This window comes from Pocillopora damicornis, chromosome 9 (genome assembly GCF_964200805.1).
Source record: "Pocillopora damicornis chromosome 9, jaPocDami1.2, whole genome shotgun sequence".
Classification (NCBI taxonomy): domain Eukaryota; kingdom Metazoa; phylum Cnidaria; class Anthozoa; order Scleractinia; family Pocilloporidae; genus Pocillopora; species Pocillopora damicornis.
In genome coordinates, this window is record NC_142678.1 from 8614048 (window position 1) to 8620047 (window position 6000).

The 6000-nt window shown below is 37.1% G+C and overlaps 1 pseudogene across 1 annotated transcript; it reads left to right on the forward strand.

Annotated features, from left to right (window-relative positions):
- Positions 1 to 3209: 3209 nt before the first annotated feature.
- Positions 3210 to 5798, forward strand: LOC149039971 (uncharacterized; annotated as a pseudogene). Its single transcript, XR_016179839.1, has one exon. The product of XR_016179839.1 is annotated as an uncharacterized LOC149039971 (transcript).
- Positions 5799 to 6000: the final 202 nt, after the last annotated feature.

The following is a 6000-nucleotide window of genomic DNA, read 5'->3' on the forward strand; positions in this document are numbered from 1 at the left end:
AGAAACTTTTTACGGTGGCCAATATACGTTATCAAATCAGTTGATAAAATTGATAAAACACTTAAACACGAGGAGAGGTCGGAAGAATTAAAGAAAGCTATTCGAACTCGAGACGAGAGTTCTCAAAACGTCTCGTCCTTTCTCGTCTTCCGTATTGACATATACTTTTAAAAAAAAACTTGGTTCAGTTAAGCCTTTACACCGTAACATCAGCATGCATATTCTCCATACTGTTCTCTATATGTTTGTTAAGGTGCTGACGAGGAGAATTTGGTTGGCAATGTAGAGCTTCTTTAGTTGGTGATCATTCGTTCGCATCTCTCTCTCTCTTTAGCACCCAGGAACCTTACGTTTAAACTTTCATAATGCGTTCTGGCTTTCAGGATAGCATACGTCATTTTGCAGGAGAACCTTGTGTTATAGCTATGCATATTCCAAACCTGATTAAAAAAAGAATCAAAGACCGAAAGTAAAAGTTGGCTGTGAAACTTAGGCCTAGTTTATACGTCGCGCTACGGTCGAATTTAATTCAGACGAATTTAATTCAAGGTCCCACAAGCAATTAAATTCGACGATAGCGCGACGTCTAAAACGAATTAAATTCGTCTGGTAAATTAAATTCGTCCTAGACGTTTTATCCGTCTTGGTAAGACGGATAAAATATCGATAAAGCGTCTTCAGTTTTAACGTCGCGCTTGCTTCGCGTCGAATGAAATGCATACATTTTTAACTCGTGAATTGCGCGCATGCGCAAGAGCGAGTTATAGATACCATGTGGGGAATGGAATTCGCTCGCTCGCTCGATTGGTCGATTCCTGTAAACTTTTTTTAGATTTTAGGCTTTTGAGTGCATTTTATAGTTTTTGGCGAGCAATAAACAGACTAAATGGCGACCTTTCTTGCTAAGAATAGTGGTGGGGTGAAAAAGAAGCCAATGATAATCTTAAAAGAGTTTTTTTTTGCGTTTTAGTTTCAACAAGCGGCGCCAGCGACTAGCAGGCATGCAAGGATTCACATTGAAATAACAGAACAACCTTCGTTTTTCATAAAATTGTAATTTAAAATCCTTGAACTTGAAAACAATCCGAAGATTCACTGATTGAAAATATCACTTACTGCTAAGCGCTCGGAGTTTACAGATGTTCAAAAGCTTTTTCTGTTATAGCGTGAGATTGAGGACAAAATTGATCATTACGTTTCGTCGCGTGTGTTTTTCCTGTGTGAAGCAACAGAAGATGCCGGCGACTGACGAAATAACAAGTTAACACGAAAATCAAATAACACCTAAACAAACAATTTTAACTACCGATTTTCAGTGAATTTTTAAAGAACAATTTTCTTTTAAGTTTCAAGACAATTTGAAGATTCAACATACATACAACGTACTAAAATGCGAAAGTTACACACCACAAAATTGATAAATAGGCCTGAAATGAAATTCTATCTTGTTACTGATTATACGTTGCCTAGCACGTGACTTAAATCTACCCAGGCGGAGATCCAAAATGACGGTGGCAGGCTTGGCTTATATTTATATCACTCAAAACTCGTTCCCGTTTGTCTCATTTGATAAAGAGGGAATCGTTAATGTTTTCATTAAGACAGTATTGCCTTGATTTTCTAATATTTACAACGAAAGACAGTAAATTTCACTTTTCACCCACATTTACTTCCAACCTTTTCTTTTGAACCAGAAACAAAAATGATAGACGTTTAAAACACATGACATCATCCACGTTGTCAAATGTAATAGCATTATCATTTCAATTGTAATGCTTTCGTATCCCAACGTTACTTTGTTTCTTTGCTACATTAGCGAACACTGAACTACTGCTCGTACTCTAGATATGACAATCAACCACAAAATCCCTAAACCAGATAACATTAAACATAATCTAAAAAATCATGTGTCAATTCACGAGTTTGCTCACAGAGCACTTTGATAGGTACGATGTGGGGAATGGCATTCGCTCGCTCGCTCGATTGGTCGATTCCTGTAAACTTTTTTTAGATTTTAGGCTTTTGAGTGCATTTGATAGTTTTTGGCGAGCAATAAAAAGACGAAATGGCGACCTTTGTTGCTAAGAATAGTGGTGGGGTGAAAAAGAAGCCAATTATAATCTTTAAAGAGTTTTTTTTTACGTTTTAGTTTCAACAAGCGGCGCCAGCGACTGGCAGGCATGCAAGGATTCACACTGAAATAACAGAACAACCTTCATTTTTCATAAAATTGTAATTTAAAATCCTTGAACTTGAAAACAATCCGAAGATTCATTGAAAATATCACTTACTGCGAAGCGCTCGGAGTTTACAGATGTTCAAAAGCTTTTTCTGTTATAGCGTGAGATTGAGGACAAAATTGATCATTACGTTTCGTCGCGTGTGTTTTTCCTGTGTGAAGCAACAGAAGATGCCGGCGACTGACGAAATAACAAGTTAACACGAAAATCAAATAACACCTAAACAAACAGTTTTAGCTACCGATTTTCAGTGAATTTTAAAAGAACAATTTTCTTTTAAGTTTCAAGACAATTTGAAGATTCAACATTCATACAACGTACTAAAATGCGAAAGTTACACACCACAAAATTGGTAAATAGGCCTGAAATGAAATTCTATCTTGTTATTGATTATACGTTGCCTAGCACGTGACTTAAATCTACCCAGGCGGAGATCCAAAATGACGGTGGCAGGCTTAGCTTAGTTATATCACTCAAAACTCGTTCCCGTTTGTCTCTTTTGATAAAGAGGGAATCGTTAATGTTTTCATTAAGACAGTATTGCCTTGATTTTCTAATATTTACAACGAAAGACAGTAAATCTCACTTTTCACCCACATTTACTTCCAACCTTTTCTCTTAAACCAGAAACAAAAATGATAGACGTTTAAAACACATGACATCATCCACCTTGTCAAATGTAATAGCATGATCATTTCAATGGTAATGCCTTCTTATCCCAACGTTACTTTGTTTCTTTGCTACATTAGCGAACACTGAACTACTGCTCGTACTCTAGATATGACAATCAACCACAAAATTCCCTAAACCAGATAACATTAAACATAATCTAAAAAATCATGTGTCAATTCACGAGTTTGCTCACAGAGCACTTTGATCTTAATGTATTTCAATTTATTTTGGCGAGCCCGCAGCGACCCGTGGCAAGCTATTCAAGTATTCCGCATGCGCAGAAATTCCTCTTGGGCACTTCCGCGCGAGTTTACGTTGTAGTTCATAGCCATGGCGCTTTGGAGGAAAAGTTTGTCATTTTCTTGCAGTAATTGTGAGAGACAAACGAAGTATTCTTGTATAACGTGTGGTAAAAGTGTATGTGTTCGATCGGAATGTTCGATTCCTGAAGTTAATGAAGAAGCTACCGGCTGGCAACCAAATAAACGTGTTGGGTATTGTCTCAAGTGTGCTCTTTGTACAGAAAAGCTTGTCAAAGATTGTCAGAGCGAAGTGGATGACAAAGACCATGGTCAGAGGGATCTTACAACATGTATTCGCGAAGAAGAAGAAGAAGAGTCAGATTTCATCGAGGAAGGTGAAATGGTGAGTTCTGAATGTGGGAAAAGGAAGAAAAGAATTGGGCGGAGAGCGACTTGGAAAGAAGATCACATCACTGAGATGGTAAATATCATTGTTAATGATGACCAGCTGGTCAAGAAACTGATATTTTGCAATACTAAGAAAGCAAGCAACACTGAAGCTTATGAGATGGTGCGGAAAACGGCTGAACGTCGAATACAATAAGACCACCGGGAGTGATTTTCCTTTCCAAGTGCAACAAATGAGAAATAAATTTAAGTCATGTATTAGTACGTGTAAGCAGATCTGCATGACAATGAAAACTGCTTCAGGTATTGAAAGGTTTGTTGAAGAACGGGGATATGGTAAATGGTTTGACCTTCTTTATGTACTTGTTAAAACTAAAGATTCATGTCAACGAGAAAATGCATGTGAACCCTCTGTACATATTGGAAATGTAGACAAGCAAGATACCAGCAAGAATGATCAAGAAGTTGATGGTGATGATGATGACTGTGCAAGCACTTCATCCAGCCTTATGGATAGCAGTAGAGAAGTCCCATCCAAGGGTAAACGTTTCTTGGCAAAGAAACCTGCCTCTAAAAGAGCTAAAGCTGAGCAGATGGCAAAAGCTGTTGAACTACTTCAAAGTACTATTGAGAATGATCCCACCAAAGAACTTTTGCAAATTTTAAGGGAAGATATGAAGCAGTCTAGAGAACAGGAATTGAGGTACTTCCAGTTGATGTGTGGCCTACTAACACCCAACAGCAATCCAAACATGCAACCCCATGGTAGTTTCCATCCTTATAGCAGTTCTTATTCTGATGATTTTCATCATCAAAGCCATAACTTTGCACAACAATCTGTGTCCAATCTCAGAGCTAGCAGCAGTCACCCAAGTACCCCATCCTTTGGGTACACATCATTGATGCCATCTGCTCCAAAAAATGATGAGCAGTCTCTCCTACATCACGTTCAGTCAACTATGACTTGACAAGGACAATCTGGTGTTTTACAGTTGTACCAATTTTGAAAGGGTCTTGGCTTGCACTCTAATATTTTAAAGTTATTTTGGAACTGCTTTGAAAAGAGCCTTCTACACTATGGTCTTGAAGTGCCTATAACTCAAATAATCTTTTTCCACCAGCAGAAATCTCAATATTGCACTGATATGATGGTTCAAGAAGTGTAGCATTTTGTTTAAATGTTGGTTTTTTAATAGAATTTGCAAATTAAGTCTGTTTTTATCTCGAACACAACCAAGCTGTGAGGGGCATGGATCTATTCCTTGTTCATGACATCACAAACTGCTTTGCAGTGCAAAAATGCTTTGAAAGCAGTCTGTGATGTCAAACAGGAAGGAAGCCATGCTTCTTGTGGTCCAAGTTGGTCGTTGTTGTTATACACAAAAATCTAGGTCTTAAGCAAATTAAGACAAAACAGTGGAATTTTGCTCAGAAAAATACAAATATTTATTTGAGAGAAAAATACAAATATTTATTTGAGGGAAAAATTGGGGGAAACAGTTGGTGGGGAGGGGGGGGGGTGTTAAAGGCACTTTGAGAACACATTTTATAGCAAATATCAACAAGGTGGTGATCATGTCCGACCAGTAAGTTTTGTACCGTTAACTGTCATAATTGATTGAATGAGCTGATAGCCAACTTATAAGGTGTACCTGGCAATGTTCCTGAAGTGGATGCAAATTATGTACAGGTGCAGGCCAAACTATTTAATTTTTGACAGCAGAGATATTAACAATATTACATGAGTTCCCATGTAGTTCCTTTGCACTGAGATACCACCATAGGTAGTTTGTTATGTTTTGGTTGTCAAGATATGATCCTCAATAATTCTCTGTTTAATGTTTACTTGTGGTTATGAGTAGTCAAAACAAAAACTTGTGCAATGGAAAACAAGTACTGCTGTCTCCTCAAGGCTACCCTTCCTATAAATGAGCCTAAATACATCTCATCTGGTGACAGTGTAGATACCCTTTCAAATTTGTTCCCTCAAAAACATGAAAGGAACAGGATATCATAATGTGTATTACTGAAATGTACATTATGGTTTACAAATCTTTCAAATGTTGTGTTTCACTTTGAATCTTTTCGTTCATTTTTTTATATCCCTTTGTTAATTTGTTTGAAATTATATTACAAAAGTTGGAAAACAAAGGAAAATAATATGGTGAAAGAATCAATACATTTCTTTAACGAAGGAAATAACAACTGAATTACAGTATTGCAATTCTCATCATAACAGTGTTTATCTCATGGTACTGTATGTAATGTCTGAAAAATATACAGTGATGCAACGTAATGTCATATTAATAGTATTCCTTGATCCAATGACTATCATTGCTTGCTTGAACATGAACTCGAGACCTGTGCCTTTCTAACTTGCATTTAAAATGGGTCGCTTAAAGCATTGATGAGAAGTAATGCAACAAACGTATTAGGAA